We start from the raw sequence: 15,603 nt of genomic DNA on the forward strand, positions 1-15,603 counted from the left end.
CCAGAGGCGTTAGGCCTGGGCAGGGGTGGAGCCTGCAACCGCGGGGAGCTGGGGGTCCCCTGCCCAGGCCTGACACCTCTGTCAGAGGCCTCAGGCCTGGTCAAGGGGCCGATCCGGTGATTGGTGATCGGAGGGTGATGAGGGTCAACTCCTCTGGCCGAGGCATCAGGCCTGGGTGGGGGGCTGAGCCAGGGATTGGGGGGATATGATGGTCCCCTTGCCCAGGCCTGAAGCCTGGGTCAGAGGCGTCAGGCTTGGGCGGGGGGGTGGAGCAAGCGATCAGAGGGAGATGGGGGTCCCCTGCCCAGGCATGATTCCTGGGCCAGAGGCCTCAGGCCTGGGCGGGGGCCAGAGCCAGTGATCAGGGGGAGATGGGGGTCCCCTGTCCAAGCCTGACACCTCTGGCGGAGGCGTCAGGCCTGGGCAAGGGGCCGATCCTGCGATTGGAGGGTGATGGGGGTCAACGCCTGAGGGCTCCCAGTATGTGAGAGGGGGCAGGCTGGGCTGAGGGACACTCCCCTCCCCACACACACACCCAGTGCACGAATTTCATGCACCGGGCCCCTAGTATAGTAATAAATATGAACTAAAAAGTTTGTAAGACAAAAACTACTTTGCAGCATCGTTATAGTGCTGCGGTAAAACATACATAACACTGACCATTTCATTCCGTTTTAAGTGTGCAGTCCTGTGGCATTGAGCACATTCACAACAGGTGCGACCTTCACCACGACCCGTTTCCAGAGCTGCTTCAGCACCCAATGGAATTTCTCTGTGCCCATTACACAGCCACCTCCCTCTCTCCCCTCCCCACAGCGCTCGGTAATCTCTATTCCACTTTGCCTGTCTGGATGAACTTGCCTCGTCTACATGTCCTATCTGTCCGTCTGTGTCTGGTTTATTTCACTTAGTGCAATGTCCTCAAGGTTCATCCACGTTATCACAGGTGCCAGCATTCGCTTCCTTTTCAGGGCTGAATAGTGTTCCATTGTGTCCACACCACATGTGTTTCCCACCTCTTGGCTATTGTGAACAGAGCTATGAACACCGTATATAGGTACACATATTTGAGAGCCTGGTTTCCATTCTTTTACATATATATACCTAGAATTGGAATTCCTGGGTTACTTTTTGAGGAACCTCCATACTGCTTTCCACAGCAGCTGCACCAATTTACATTCTCACCAGCAAGCCACAAGTTTTCTGATTTCTCCACATCCCTACCGACGCTTGTTATTTTCTGTTTTTTCTTGATCTTTTAAAATTTTATAACAGCCATCCCAATGGACAGGAAGTAGTATCTACTGTGGTTTTGATTTGCATTTCCCTAAGGATTGGTGATGCTGATTGTTGGTCATTTTTGTGTATCTTTCTTTGAGAAATGTCTATTCAAGTCTTTGCCCACTTTTGAATTGGGCTGCTTTTTTGCTGTTGTTTGGAGTGTCTTTTTTAAAACACACAATTGTAGTTTAAAGTAATTCACCTATTTTGGCCAAATGGGCTTACTATTTTAAAATACAGGCTGTTGACCTGGCTGCGTGACTCAGTTGGTTAGAGCGTCGTCCAGTACACCAAAAGGTTTTGGGTTCCATTCCTGGTCAGGGCACATGCCTAGGTTTCAGGTTCTATCCCGTCAGGCGTGTATGGGAGGCAACCAATGGATGTTTCTCTCTCACATTGTTTCTCTCTCTCTCTAAAAATCAATAAAAACATACCCTCAGGTGAGGATTAAAAAAAATACAGGGTGTCAAGTTGAAGTAAATAATTTTTGGCTCTGAGGACGCTTCCTTTTTAACATTCTCAACACAAAGAACATAGTATTTTCTGTTAGGTCAAGTTCATAGTAGACATTCAAGTTGAATAAGTTATAGAAGAAAATCAGCTGACTTTTTGTGGTTTCTGGGTGAGAATAAAGGGCCACTCAGAACCAAAGGTCATCTGTGAAATAAGGAAGCAGAAAAATCTTTATTTATAGTTATAATGGTTATAGTTTATGCCAAGATCTATCTTAGGCGCCATGACCTTGCGACAGAACTGCTGGAGATGTTTTGGGGATACAGGTCACCAGAAGATGCGGGAACCAGGCACGTAGCTGGCCTGGCGGGGCCTGTTAGGGCCACACAGAGAACGTGCTTGTCAACATCTTAGTCGCTTCATTCCGGGAGCTAGGGGGTGTGAGTGGCCTAGCCCAGCACTGACATCACATCTGGGAGGTCTTCAATAGTTTTAAGACTTTATTGTTTTATGATGAAACAACCATCAGGAGTCACAGCCCCGCAAGGCCGTGTGCACTGGTGGCCACTTCCGAGTGCACTGTAGCCAACGGGCAGGGAGCACCTACTCCCTGCTGAGGCCAGATCACGAGTTCTTAAATCTTAAAATGTTAATAGACTGATGCCTGGCACAGGCTCGGGGATGCAGGAGGGGGTCCAGCGGCGAGGTGGCCCTTGCTCTGGCCCCAGGCCCGAGCGTAGTTTCGTCGGCTCTGCAGGGTGTGGTGCACTCCCGAGCCACCAGGGTCCGGGCATTGCTGCGGGCCTGGGAGGCCGGACCTCACACCCTCCCCACGCCTTTCCTGCGGAACGTCTCAGTCCAGTTCCCAGCGTCTCACTATGATTTTCACATAGTTCGAGACTAAAGGCTCAGTTCAGCCCAGACGGGCGCGTGGAGGACGCGTGGCCAACCTCAGGGACGTGAGATGAGTTTGGGGGCTCCAGGCGCACACAGAAAAGCCCCCCCGACCCCGCAGCCGCCGACTCCCTTCCGCAAACTCAGGCATGGAATCCAGTCCAGGTGCGGCTGGCCCTCGGCCTGCTCCCCAGGTTTGGTGTCCAGGCTCGAACCTCGAGGCCCGCGGAGGCACGGGCTCCCGGCGCGGAAGGGCACCGCGTGAGCCCAGGACCCCGACTCTCGGCCCCCCAGGCCTCCGCGCGCCTCTCCCTCTCCCGAGAGGCCCGAGCTCTCCCCCAAGAGAAGGCTTTACAAATAGCCCGGCGAGATCCAGGCAGCAGGAAGGAGCGTGGTTTTTAATGTGTAAGAAATGCTTCGCTTCTCGTAGGGAACACAACCGCTTCGAGTTCCAGGACAGAGGGCCCCCTCCCCGAGCACCACAGCCACCGCCGCCTCTCGGGCCAGGCGCCGGCCCCTTCTCCCGGATCCGGATTTGGGGAGCACAAGTGCCCCCTGGGGCCGGCCCGCGCCTGCCCCCGCGGGCCTGGGAAGGCAGAGCGGCGGTCGCAGGGGCCCAGGAGGAAGTTGGAGCCTCGGGGCCTGGAAGCGGGCAGGTCGGCGCCGCGGGCCTGGCTAAAGCCACCCCGAGACGCTGCGCCCAGGCTCGCCCGGGCTCGCGTCCCCCCATGTGGCCGGCCGCCTGAGGCCCCACGTGGAAGGGGGTGGAGGAGGAAGGGGGCCGCGGCGGGACCCCCGCCTCCGCCGTCAGGCCCCGCGCTTCTCCAGGGCCTCCCGGGCGGGGCCGGGCCAGGGAGTGCCGCCGTGCCCGGGCCCGCCCGCCGCGCCAGTGTCCACTTTCGCGAAGCCACTAATCCCCCGAGAGAGCCGATTTGTAGTGAGGAGTCGCTCAAGGGGGCGAGGCCGGCCCATGTGGGGTTGTGTCATTGGTTTGCAAAGAGACCCCGCCTTTCAAAAAAAAAAAAAAAAAGAAAAAGCGAGTGAGCGAGCCGCGACCCTCACCTCGCCTCCACCCTCGCTCCTGAGCAGCCGGCGGGCACCGGAGACGCGGCGGGCAGCTCCTTTCCCTCTCCTTTTCTCTCCGTTTTCCTCCTCCTTCCCCGGAGGAGAAAACAAATAAAGAGCAAATAGCCGGTAGGCGCTCGGCATCCAGGACGCTCCCTCCCCCGATCCAAGTTGGAATTAGCATCCTCTTGGCGGTGAGCACGGCTCGGGGCGTGCGCGGGCCAGGGACCCCCCCAGCGCGGCCCCCTCCGGCGGCCGGGCGCGGGGCCCGGACCTGGGTGGGGAGGACTGGGAGCGGGTGGGCGGAGGAAGGGGGTGGGGTGGGTGGGGAAGTAGGAAGAGGCTCGGCGGCGAAGGGAGGAGGAGGAAGGGGAGGGGAGGGGAGATCTGGGGAGGGAAGGGCGGGAGGGGGAGGGGCGGGGAGCTGGAGAGATTAAGTTTTTGTGTGTGTGTGCCTGTGTGCGTGTGTCATTTTAAGGTGGCCCAGCAGCGGCCCAGAAGAGCCGGCAGTGGCCCGAGGAGCTAAGGACCGAGCCGAGAGCCATGCCGCGCTGAGCGGGGGCCCGCACAGCCGCCGCCACCGCCACCGCCACCGCCGCCGGGTGGGGTGGGAGGGGCGGGAGCCGCCGCCGCCGCCTCCCGGGTGGGCGCCCTTCACCGTGGACTCCAGCGGCCCGGGACGAGGTAAGAGGGACCCGGGGTGGGGGGGCTAGGGCCGTCCCCACCCCCGCCTCACCTGCGTTGGTGGGCTGGGAAGCCGCGCCCGCGCCTCACTGCGCCACTCGGGGCGGGGAAGGAGGGCGAAGGACACGGAGCCGGTATCCGAGGACATCTTTGGTCTGCGCCCCCGGCTCCGTGTCCCTGCGTGGTCCCGGGGGTGGGCGCCAGCCTGGGGGGTCCCTCCTGGCCGCCCCCCGCTGCTGGTCGCGCCCGCTGGCTGCCGTTTGCGCCAGGATTTTTGTTGTTGTGATGAGAGTTGATGAATGCGAAGTAGGCGGTCACCTTCCTTCCCATCAGGATTGGCAAAGAAAAAAAAACGAAACCCCGAGCGTGGCGACGTCCGGAGGGCAGTGGCAGCGGCGGCGTCTCGGCGACAGTTTCCTAGGCGCCCCCGGCTCTTGCTCCCCGAGGCCGGTGGGTGCGCGCACGGGGACTGCCCACGACCCAGGCCGAGCGCGCCGCGCGCCGCGGGGACAATATGGCCGGATCCCCCGGGACCGGGAGTCCGAGCGCGCGGGGCCTTGCGCTGGCGGAGCGGGGGCGGGGAGAGCGGGGTTCCGCGGGGAAATCGGGGCGCGCGCGGCCAGGGGCCCCCAGGGGAGCGGCCCCCGCCAGCCGTGGATCCCGCGCGGCGCCCCGGAGCGCTGGCGAAAGACGGGAAAGGAGGCAAAGTGGACCCTTTTGTTTTGCCGGCCCGCATTGTTGGCTCCTCCGGGCAGCCGGGCCACATCTGCCGCCGCCGTCCACACTGCCGCGCGGGGCCCGGCCGCCAAAGTCGCCGCGGGCGGGGGCCCGGGTGGGCCGGGCGGCGGGCGGGCCGGGCATTTCCTCTGCCCGGCCGCGCTCCCGCGGGCACCACTTCCTCCTCGCCCGCCGCCGCCGGGAGCCCGGCCCGCCCGCCTACCCCGCCCGGGCCGCACTTTTCGGGTGGGGCGAACCCAAAAGAAAAAGTTTCGCAGGAGGGGTGGCCAGGGCGCGCCCTGGGCTGCGGGGACCCGGCGCGGCGCCGCTCCCGCTGGGCCGCCGCGATCGCTCCTTCCTTCTTGTGCTCGGCAGCAGGACAGACCCGCGGCCGAGGGCAGCGCCTTTCTTTCTCTCCCTCGCGCTCCTCCAAGCCCCGGGGCAACTTGGGCAGAGCGCGCGGGAGCCGGGGCGCGCCGGGGCCTTTCTCCAGCGGGGGCCCTGCGGCGTGCGGCGTGGCGGATCGTCCGCAGCCCCGGCAGCGCCTTGGTGCTGTGAGGCCTCGTGGGCCGGGGAGCCCCGTGCGGTCACAGCCGGTCGCGGTGAGACACACAAGCGTACACACGCTCTCCGGTGCCTCGCTTTCCGCCGCCGCGGACGGTCACGGGCACCGAGTGTGCGTGTGCGTGAGCGGTGATCGCACACACCCCAGCTCCCGAGTAATTTTTCCGGAGGCGGGCCAAGCCGCAGTTGGCTCCAGAGGGGCCCACGTTTAGTAATTCACATGAAGAAGGAGGGGTTTTTCGTAGAAATCCCGCTTGTTCTGCGTCCTTGCCGGGGAGGCTGCTGGCAGTGGCCTGCGTCGTCATGCTGGGCTTCCTTGCCCTATCCGGGCCAAACAGATCTTTCTGGATCCCTCCCCACCCCCCAATTTTTCTTTAAAGATGCGAGGTCGGGTTAAGTTCTTAGAGAGTCAGATGTGAGTGGCTTGAAGGGTAGACAAGAGAATTCTATAAATATGCATTGGGAATTTAAAATGCTAAGTGCCTTATTTGCAATTCTGTTGGATATTCTAGCGACTCGTATATTTTTATCTGACATGGGGACACGTATTTTGGTGAGTTTACACAGCGACTTTCCCTCCTGACTTTGGTGAAATATATCAAACTCTCCTACTGGTCTTTCAAAGAATATCTTTCCTCTAGGTAGGTCCTTGGATTCAAAGGCATTTTAAGAATTACCTCGTGTTCAGCACCTGGACTGCGGTGCCGCCTCTCGGGCTCTCCCAGGGGGCTTGGCTTCCCAGTACTTCCGGGGACTTGCACTGCTTTGGGAATTTTTTTACAAATCTTTTACGTTTTGAGGTAATAGGACTTTAAAAGATCTTGTTTTGTAGTCATTTGATTTCAAAGAGTACTTCTTACAGCAATTATAAAGTGATATTCAAAATGCTAATTAAACGCTTTCGGTCAGAGCAGCTTTAACATTGAAACGGGTTTTTTCTTTATGGTAGGTAACAGGGGCAGCATCCCAGAGTGGAAACACTAACTATCCTTTTGTCTGGCCTCAGCTCTCCGAGCTGCGCTGACTTTCCTGTAAAACCCCATGCCCTTTTTATTGCCCCCCAAAGAAGAGTTAATGAGACCGTAGGTTTCAAGCAAAAAAGCAGGCCCTCCTTGCAAAATATGCTTACAGTTGCCATTGAAGTTGGATGTTAGCCGTGAATGCACCAGCCTTTAATGAAACCAGTTTAATCGTTCACACTTGATCAAGTATAACAGGACCAAACAAAGGAATAAGCCAGCATATTTCTGTCGAGCATTGAGGGGTTTAGTGTAAGTGTTGATGTCGGTCACCCCCTCCCCCTGCTCTGCCCCAGTACTAGGGAGGGAGGCTTGAAGGCAAAGGGAATTTATGGCTCTGATTGGTTTTCTGTGCCCCAGGGGTAAGGGTCCCCAGTTTGCCCCGGTAGAAAGCAGTTATTAGAGGGAATTTAAAATCTGGAGTTTGGAGCTTGCTTTGAACCCGACAAGATGCTTTTTGGTTTAAATCTTTTTCCTGTTTGGAACGATGAGGCTAAGGGTATGCGGTCGCCCTTCTTTCTAATTGTACCTTAATGAGGCCGAGGGGAGGGTGAGGTGGCTCTGCAGATTGCGCTCAGGGCCCTGTGTTATTTACGACTTCATTTGGGATCTTTGAAACTGGCCCTTGAATGGGTGTTCTTCTGGGGGAGGGGCAGGGTGAATTAACCTTTTCTAACTGATTTTAAAAACCCTTTGTCTCTAACAGGTATTTTTTCCGCTCAGCACGGTAGGACTTAGTCTTTGACTTAGCAAAGAAACATTTGCAAAGTGTGTCTTTACAAAGTTAAGAAAGTAAAAAAGTTTGGTCACTGAAAAGCAAACATTACTAGCATTGTAAAAATACACCAGTGACATATTTCGGCCTTTTCAGACGACTCGACTCAGGCACACCTGTTCCTGTCCCTGGCATTGTTGGTCAGGTCGTGTACACAAGATGAAGCAGGAAAGCTTGCTCTCGGGGTAATTATTAACTGCCCCTCCGCTCCCCTTTCAGGGAATAATCAATAGCTTTACTCTTGACTCTTAAAACTCCAAACAAAAATCCTATTCATAAGCCTGAAAAGTGTTTTAAAGAGAGATGAAATGAAGAAAAAGAAACAGCCATCACCACAACAAACAAAACTACAAAACCAGCGTGTCACTGTGTCAGCGTTTGAGTAGCGGCCAGGAGGTACGAAGAGGGGGAGCCTAGGAAAGATGCGCTGGATTTGAAGAGGCTGTTTTGCTGGGAACTAAAATCAGAAGCAAAGGGAGCTTCTCCAATTAAAACAAAAAGGACGGCCCTCTCTCCAGAGGGGCCCTGCGAGGCCAGCCCAAGCGCCATGGGCCCTCCGCCCTCTGCGCTGTGAATCATTTCTGAAGGCACAGCTCTACCCTTCGCACTGAGCGCTTTCCCTAAATGGAGAAATGTAAAGAGTTTACGGCCACGGCAGAGTGGCCACCCCAGTTGTCATTTTTTACCTCTTGTCACTTCACTGCAGAAGGCTGTCACCATAATGTATGTGAGTGCAGCCTGGGTCCTTCTGTTAATAATCTTTCTATCAGTGAAGAGCAGCAGCCAAGGGTCCCCTGTCCCCGATAACAGCCACGGATATATACCCTCCAGCACACGGTGGGAAAGGACATTTATCTGGTGGGGAGTGTGCACCAGCTCCGCCCCCCCCCCCCCATGCTCTGGCTGATGACAGGGGTGGACCACATTTTTGTAGTAATTCAAAAATTGGAGTGCGCGTTGCCTGACCCTTTGAAGAGAAGTGCTTGTCCTTAACAGAAGCGATCGTGTAGTGAAATATCTGGGGTTGGGGGGGGGGGCTCATTTCCCCCAAAACCTCTGTGAGTCACTAGCTGAGGAGTGCTAGTGTGGACTTGACTGAAACTTGCGGTGGCACATGGCAATGCTGGAAGGGCTGTGCTCTGGGCCGGCCACTGGGCAGATGGCTTCCCGCACAGCTGGCCCGCATGCCCCGTTCCCACTGCGGTCACAGCACTTCGGGGAGGAGGGGAAGGCAAGGCTTCTCCCCCAACCTGATCTTTTGAAGTTGATTTTTATTCAAGTCTATTTGATGGAATATGTATCAAAGGCTTGTGAAAGGGTGTGTGTGTGTTTTTTAAACTCTATCTCTGGGTTTGGGAAATTATATTTAATAATCGCTAAAAACTTCAGAACCATTTTTAAGGTGTTCAGTGTTTCTTTTGATCCTGATTTAATGGCTGGTACCCACAAGCCATCGTGTGGCTCTAATGGCACTTGCCAATTAACGTTTGGGTAAGATCTGCAGTTTGCTTTCAGGTTTCATTACAAATGTTTCAAGCCCGGATGATGGCTGCACTTGGCGTTCAGGACTGAACCCAGGGAAGAGAAGGGCTTTGCACATCGTGCAGAAAGAGGGATTCACAGATGAATGAGGGTGCACAATGGGGGGAGAGCCGGCCATTGTTTGTGGGGAATGTTGACCATGGCAGCCCAGGGCCAGTTTCGCCTTCACTGACCGCTGGGGACAGAAACTTCAGGAGCTCAGCCAATGGGGACGGCAGCAGCTGCTGCCTGCACGGGGCGGCCCAGGCTGCTGCCTGCAGAGCCTTTCTTGGAAGGTGGTCTCTGGGCGGCCAGGGAGCTGGGTGCTGCTCTTCTGAGGAAGGGTTCTCAAAGCACAGGAGGGTCCTTCAAGGAAAGTGTGAAAAAGCAAACTCTTCCCCCTTGAAATGCAATTTTAAGAAATCATATTCAACACTTCCCAGAAATGGTGGCACCTGAAGTCACGGGAGGCGGCCGTGTTTATTTTTATTTCTCCTCATTTTATTTCTCCTTAGTCTGTTTATAGTGTTGGGGAAAGTGCAGCTAAAAGGAGGGTTTGCTGGATTTTTGTGTTCTCGTGCCGCTGTGGCCTTTTCTGAAAAAAGCTCACATGTATGGCAGCTGCCTCCTCATTCACAGAGCATGCGGAGTCCACGCGTCCACGTGGGAGCTGAGGCTGCAGAGTGGAGCTCTCTGTGGCCAAAGGGACAGGCCCTCCTGCTCCCTCTGTCTCCGGCCCCTCCCCTAATGAGTCAGTGCGGACACTAACCACTGTGGGGCCCATGCCATGCCGCTCTGGCTTCAGCCAGGTCCCCTTGGTCAGAACTTGAGGGGCCCGCAGACCTTTCCCTCGGCATCCAGCCCAGCCCCTTCCTGGTGAATGCCTTACGCGTGGCCTGGCTTACCTGTTTCACATTGAACAGATGGTTGCCTGTTGGTTTAATGCTCACAATATGTTGATAAACAGGTGTGTTCTTGTTCATGGGGCAGGTGATGCTTTGGGGTTTGTGGAGAGCTGTGATTTACGTCTTTTCTAGACGATAACAGCCTTCGTGTCCCCAGGGGCAGGTGGGGCTTAGAGCATGTGGATCCCCCTCGCTCTTGGTGCCTGAGCCTGGCCGGCAGCCTCACCTTTCGGGTGTTTTCTAGGAATCTGCACTAGTTCAGGGACACGGTGGGCCGGGGAGTGCTTTTTACCACTGTGGCTCTTAAAATCTCTCCCACTTGTAAATGTGGAAAACCCACCTTTCCTTAGGACGTTGCTTTGACTCCCTTCAGAAGTGCTCTTCTGAGCAGAAATGTGCTTTTTGCATTAAAGTAAACCTCTGACTCGAAAGACACTGTTAACTGGCTTGAGGGTTGATGGGAAATCAGGGCAACATCTCTGTGTCGCACCGGCCTAGGTGGTGGCAGGGACTGGGAGGGGCCTTTTGAAGGATGTGTAACGTAGATGGTGTAGATGGTGTGCGGGGCTGGCGCGGGGCTGGGGGAGGGGGTGTCAGCGCCCTGCTCCACAGCCAGGGAGAGGCACTGGCTCACACGGGCCTCATGGTCATGGATCCCAGGCAACTGTAGACCGAGATCATAGAGGTCCACTCCCCTGGCCTAATGGGCCCTGCCCCCAGTGTGGAGGCCAGCAGAGTGGCCTGCAGCAGGCCGCCTGGACGGTCAGCCCTGAGCCTGCCCGGTGGGGTGGGGTGGGGTGGGGTGGGGTGGGGTGAGGTGGGGTGGGGAGGGTGTGGGAGGAGGGAGGGCAGCCGGAGGAGTTCCCTTGGCTTTGAGGGCTGAGAAGCCAGGAAAGGGTTTGGGCACCTCCTGCCCACTGAACTCGCTGCTGCTTAATTCTTCGCTGATGGCTGGTCAGTGCTATTGGTCTCCAAGTGCCAACAGTCCCAGTTTATTCTCTGCTTGTTCAGGCCCAGGTGGGTCTAGGGAAGGGGTGGGGGTCCCCACAGCCCTTTTAGGTGGTGCAGAGCCAGGGATGTGGCAGCGAGGGGGCGGGCCCGAGCCCACCAGGCCTGGCTGAGGGCACTGAACGTGCAGGCGGGGGTGGAGCGGCCTCGCCTGGTCACTGGGCTTGTTTTGCTGGGAGGGACAGCTGGCACTGGAGCTGCCAGGCCAGATGGGCTGCGCGGGCTCCTAGCACTGACTGAGCCTGGCTGACCACTGGGTCAGGGTTGGGGCAAAGCTGTCCAAACAATGGACACCCCGAGGGTTCCCCGCACTTGGGGCACCTACCTAATGAAGTGCGGTGGTGGCGAGGGGGAATGCTGTGTTTTCTTTCCAGCAGGGGTGACATTTTAAAGTTTTTCCTGTCCCGTCTCCAGAAGTCTGTACCTCTGGCCCTTGATGCTCACCTGCTCTTCAGGGACTAGATGGAGCAGGAGGCCCAGCGCGGAAGCCAAGCGGGAATGACACTTTCTGCCCCCTCCTTGGTGTCCGCCTCTCGGCGCTCTGGGTTTGCGCTAGACTCGCTCCTGGAGGGCAAGCTTAGGTAGGAGCCCGTTTTCTGTCGGGTCTCAGTAAGCGCAGCTCAGAGTGGTTTTGACCTTAGAAGCATTTCACAGTTGTTAATCTTCACCACACTCCTGCGGGCCATGGGGACCTGGGGACCCTCTGTGTCCATCCAGGCCCAAGCCTGAGCAACTGCCAGTCTCTGCTGCGGGGAGGGTGCGACTGGGCCCGGGCCCGCTCCACCTGCTCCTATCGCGTGGGGACCGCCTTCCCCTCCGCAGGCTGGCGCCCCGCCCCCACACCTAGTCCTGACTCCCTCAGGAAGCGCCCCTCCCCTTGCGCGCCCCTTTTCATTTGTAAATTAGAGCTGCTTCCCGCCTCTGGGAAGTCACCCAGGGTGGCCTGTGTCACTTCCTCCTCCTTCCCTCCCTCTCAGGACAGTTCCCGCCGCACGCCCTCAGGCTCGCCTGCGCCCCTCCCAGTCCCTGGAGCCCTGATGGGACCAGAACCGGTACCGCTGCACCGAGCCTGAGCCACCCCCAGCGATCCCAAAGCTGGGAGGCCTTGTCCCTGTCGTGTTCCCACACCGTCCTTTCCTGGTGAACATAGAGGTTCATTGATTGGCTGTGGGATGGTGGTCAAGAGGCAACAAACAGGAAAGGGCCGATGGCTATGACTTGGGAAACCGGTCCCTTTCGGGAGTCAAGGCCGCAGTGTGTTCAGATCGTCTTAGAAATGGCGGTAGTAGTTGCGGGCACTGCGAGGGCATCCAGGACAGGACCCCACCGCATCGCCTCTGCAGCGATGTGGTGCGAGATTGCCCACCAGTGAGTGGTAGAGCCAGGACGACCTGGGACATTCCCACTTCCCACCCTCCTCTGGGCAGAGGAGCTTCTGTGTGTAGCCAGGTCATTGAACTCGTTCTCTGTTAGGATCACACTTGGTGAGCGTTCACGTGCTGGTACCTTGGCACTCCCACTGGACACTTGGTGTCTGTTGCCCTGGACTCCACAAGGGGGTGGCCTGTCCATGGCGCCCGTGGCCCCCACAGCGGCAGAGCTGGGAGTGAGCCAGGCGGTTGGCAGTGAGGCTCTGGCAGGATTTCCTAGTGGAGGGGCCCTGTCCTGGGAACCTCCCTCTTGTCACCCGGAGCGCAGAGGGGGGAGTTTTCCGTGGCCCCGGAGCCTGCATGTTGTCCCTGGGCTCACAGTTCTCTTTCTCAAGCCCCAGTCGCTTTCTAGATCACATGGGCCCGCGAAGCCTGGCTTGTTTTCATTCCATCTTTGAGGAACGCTCTTGGTTAGGATCTCACCATCTACTGCTAAGGAGGGATTTCCAGATGGTTTCCTGGGCCAGGCCTGTTTTAGATTCGTGACACTTTTCTGGTTAATGAAGCCTGAGTGGGTGGCTCAGTAGACGGGCCTGGCTGGGTGCACGGGTGGGGGTGGGGTGGGGGGCTTCCTGTCCCTCTGGATCGCAGACTTTCCAGGCGAAGAGCAGACACCTGGAAGGACCTGGAGGGCCAGTCACGTGCTGCTGCTCCAGCCGCATTCTTCTATTTATCCTCCCTCTCCCTGAGGTAGATGGGAGTGCGGTTCTATGGAGGAAGAAACGGGGGGGGGGGGGGGGGGGTCAGGGAGGAGCCGAAGGTTCCCTAATTCCACCTCCATTGGCTCCATCTTCTTGGTAATTAACTGAGACATCCTGTGGCTTTGGCCTGGCAGCCGGGTGCCTTGGGAATGGCTTTGCCACACCAGGCAAGGTGAGACCCCTCTGTCCTCCCAGCCTCTTTCTCCCTTGCCCTCTTCTGCTGTCTGATGCGCCCCCCCCCCCCCCCAGCTCCCTGGATTTTGTGGATAGCTTTCACAGAGCTTAGGAATTTTAGGGATTTTATGTTAACATTCGATTCAGTGGCCAGGTGTCTTGTTTTCAGTAGATAGACTGCAATTCCCAAGTTTGTGGTCTGGATTCACAAACTCATGAACTTGGTCGGGTCTTCTCCAAGCAGGCTCCTCCTTCCTGTGTGAGCCCCTCTCTGGGGTGGGGCTGCCGGTAGATGGGATGCTCCCCTCCCTCCCTCTCAGGCTGCTTCTCACTTTCCACCCTTCTCGTCACGTACGCCTTACAAGCTGAGCTGGTTCCTGTGTGCAACATGGCGGGGTTTGGGGGAAGAGACAGGGAAGGCCGTGAGGGTTCCACCGGGCGGGGGTGGCTGTGTGCACCACTCACGCACAAACCGGCCAGAAACTCGCCTGAGCCAGTACCTCTCCCTGGCTGTGCCCTGCTTAGGCCTTGGCCTTGGGAAGGAATTTGAATGAGTGCTCCTGAACAAAAGGAACAGCCTTCTTTTCAAAGGGGCCGTCGGAAGTGAAAGGGAAGGGCACCGAGTTGGGTGTGTCCTGGAGCCTGGAGCCTGGAGCCCGGCCCTGCTGGGGCGATTAACTCCCCAAAGGGGCCCAGCAGGTGATGCCCGTGGAGCTCTCCTGCCGACCTTGGCTCTCTTCAAGGTGACGGCCCCACCAGGTGGAGATTTCCTGAAAAACAGGCTTGCCTTTGACGAGGAGATTACCTTCCTGCCCTGCAGTGCACCTCTTCCTCTCGCGGACACGTGTGTGCTTGCAAACACAGGGGTGCTTGGGAATCCTTAAGCCTTGGCTGGTATCCCAAGGCCGTTGGGGGGGCGGGGAAGGTGGGGGAGAGACAGTGTATATGCCGCCTGCGCCTGTGGGTGCCGCCTGCTCTGCTGCAGGGAGGGGGGGTGTCTGGCCAGCGAGTTGTGTTCACCCACATGCTGGCCCAGCTCCAGCTTGGTGATGATGGTGTTCTGTGTGAAGCCCCTGCAGCCGCCCGCGGGTCTCCAGGGCTGGGGAAGGTTGTGCAGGGCTGGGGAAGGTTGTGGGGTGGGGGGTCAGCAGCAGCCCTGGGCCAGCTCCCTCCGCGGCCGCTCACAGGCTCTGCCGGATGGAGAAGGGAGGAGCGGCCCTCTGGGGCCCGCGTGTCTGAAAGTGGATGTGGCCGTGCCTGGTGGCTCCGACGTCACTTGCAGTGTTGTCGCCCTTGGCTGGCGGGCCACAGCGTGCACGTTCTTTGTGGGAGCCAGGGTGTGGGTGGTCTTACTTGGGCCTAGGTCTGTGGTGTGGGAGGTGGGGACCCCTCGCTCTGCAGGAGACCCCTGAGCTTGGCGTCCAGGCCTCCAGCAGGACCCACGCTGGTGCCACGGGAGCCGTTCCCGAGCCCCTGCTCTCCGGGCCCCTGTGGGGCTCCGGCGTTCTCCCTGCTCCTGGGGGTTGTTTTCCACACACACCATCCTTCTCGTTTCTCTGCTAAGCCCGGGATTAAGAATGTGGCTTCAGCTGACAAAAACCAGGAGACTTCAGCATTGAAGTTGGCATTCTGTCTGTGTTGCTGGCTTCCTGGGGATTTAAGGAGGACTTTGAACTATGGGTAGGTTTTTCCTCCCTAATCTGGCCAGATGTGCTCCAAGTGGAGTGGACAGAGAACGCAGGCACTTGGAGCCGCTTCCTCTGTGGTCCTGGCCAGCTTGCCTTATTGGGTCCCTGTGTCCCAGGGGCGGGAAGGGGTGGGCTTGTGACTGGAGTTGGGCTGTGCTCCTGCTGCATGCCTGGGCCAGGCCTGAGCTTAGCCCCTCGGAGCTCACAAAACCACTTGAAACACACACTGCAACGTAGCCCTGGCTCTTTAAACTGTTTCTCTGCAAAGGAGAGTAAAAGGGTTCCCCCCTAATTCCTTCATCTTCTCAATAGCAGGGGGCAAGTGGGGTCTTAGAGAGAGTGAGGGGAGAGGGGGTTCCTTGTCATTTGTGGGAAGAAGGCTGGCCAGGCAGAGACCGCTTTGGGACCACGCCTGTCACTTCTGTAGCCGGCAGTTTTGCAGCCTGGTGACTACTTAGCGTGCCTGGCCTCTCACTCAGACCCTGAAGCTTTGCTAGGGCCGCAGCCGCCCGGCAGCCCTCTGACCAGGGAGCGGGCCCACGGATATCTCTGTGCCCTCAGGGCTGAGGCGGCCCACGGGCGATGGCCCTGCCCTCAGTGTGCACCACAGGAAGGACACCCGGCGGGCCAGCAGGGAGGTGGCCGCGCTGGGACAGCCTGCTGGCATTCGGGATTTCCCGAGTCCTCGCAAAGGACTTCATTTCTGAGCATAAGATGAGGGTAG

General features: G+C 57.9%; 1 protein-coding gene across 4 annotated transcripts in view; it reads left to right on the top strand.

Moving 5' to 3' along the window:
• The first annotated feature begins 3,678 nt into the window (after nt 1–3,678).
• The window catches only part of CTBP2 (C-terminal binding protein 2), a 103,731-nt gene continuing 91,806 nt past the window's right edge, over nt 3,679–15,603 (top strand). For 2 of the 4 annotated variants that reach the window (XM_059661759.1, XM_059661762.1), the window contains exons 1-2: nt 3,679–3,887; nt 4,172–4,377. The gene's annotated coding sequence lies outside the window, so the exon portion shown is untranslated. Of the gene's footprint in view, nt 3,888–4,135; nt 4,378–15,603 lie in introns of those variants that run through there. The other 2 variants (XM_059661761.1, XM_059661763.1) reach the window with 2 other exon arrangements.

This window comes from Myotis daubentonii, chromosome 13 (assembly GCF_963259705.1).
Source record: "Myotis daubentonii chromosome 13, mMyoDau2.1, whole genome shotgun sequence".
Taxonomy (NCBI): Eukaryota; Metazoa; Chordata; class Mammalia; order Chiroptera; family Vespertilionidae; genus Myotis; species Myotis daubentonii.